This window comes from Sinocyclocheilus anshuiensis, unplaced genomic scaffold (genome assembly GCF_001515605.1).
Source record: "Sinocyclocheilus anshuiensis isolate Anshui unplaced genomic scaffold, SAMN03320099.WGS_v1.1 scaffold890, whole genome shotgun sequence".
NCBI lineage: Eukaryota > Metazoa > Chordata > Actinopteri > Cypriniformes > Cyprinidae > Sinocyclocheilus > Sinocyclocheilus anshuiensis.
In genome coordinates, this window is record NW_015537986.1 from 351143 (window position 1) to 352234 (window position 1092).

A 1092-nucleotide genomic window follows, 5' to 3' on the forward strand; every position below is an offset into this window, starting at 1 on the left:
TCGGTGAAGTCGCGCAGGTAAAGTCGCAGGTCTTTACACTCGTTGGTCTTCACACAAGGAGGCCTGAACGCTTCCGCGTCAGCGCACAGACATCAGGTAAATAAACCGTCTAAAAGACTAAAGTGAAAACAGCTGTGGCCGCCTTCTAATTAGCACAGCCAATAGTTTATAGCAGGCCAATTCCTCAAATCGAAACTACAGTTCGCACTTAAACGCAGGAAGGGCGCAATTAAATTACACGCGCTCCTTCTTTGCCGTAATCAAACAGCAATAATGCTGAGGAAAAAAGAAAAACCATGATTACTAAAAAAAACTACTAAAATCATTACTGAAAACTATGATTGTCGGTAAACTTTCGGATAGCCTACTTGAAGAACACTTATTTTTAAAATAAGTAATTATTTTAAAAAGTAGCCTGCTTATATAATTAAATTTTTAAAAATTAAGTAAAATTTGCACAAAATAAATTTGATATAAAATTTATATGAAAATGTAGCCATGTGCAGTAATATTGAAAAGAGAGAATGTGACGCATCGTTTTTAAGATGGCGGTACTGACTTACAGAGATTGCAACTATAAACAAAAAGCATAGAAAGTGCAATTTTGGTTAAAATGTAAAGTTGTAAAGATGTATTTGCACAGAATCTTAATGAAGAGTGTGGCAAATGAGAGCATGGAGGATTAGAAACCACATGATTTGCTGCCTCAAAAACCATGAGCTTGACCCATGCCCTCACCTCTGTGATGTAAAAGTTAAATTAAAGAAATACCAAGATTTATCATCTGTCATGAGATGTCCTTGCAGATAAAGATTAAATGTAGTTTCCTGTTATTTACTGAATAATAACACATTATTCTGTCAGTTCTTCTTCTCTATTGCTTTCAATGATCAAAGACAAGTCTCAAAGTTGAGACTTTACTAAAACAGCATGCCAGTAAGTAATTTTTGTGACATTTGAACAGGATATTTAGGGCAGAACTTGACTTTATTCATCAGGAATTGATTGGGCTGTCAATTGTCTTTATATGACTTATGGGAGTGGTTGTAAAATATGAAGAGAGATTCAGTACGAGATTCGGGATGTGAGTTG

General features: G+C 35.3%; 1 protein-coding gene across 1 annotated transcript in view; it reads left to right on the top strand.

Annotated features, from left to right (window-relative positions):
* LOC107674597 (potassium voltage-gated channel subfamily H member 4-like) overlaps positions 1-1092 on the top strand; it is a 37007-nt gene that overhangs the window by 20204 nt on the left and 15711 nt on the right. The window lies entirely within an intron of this gene.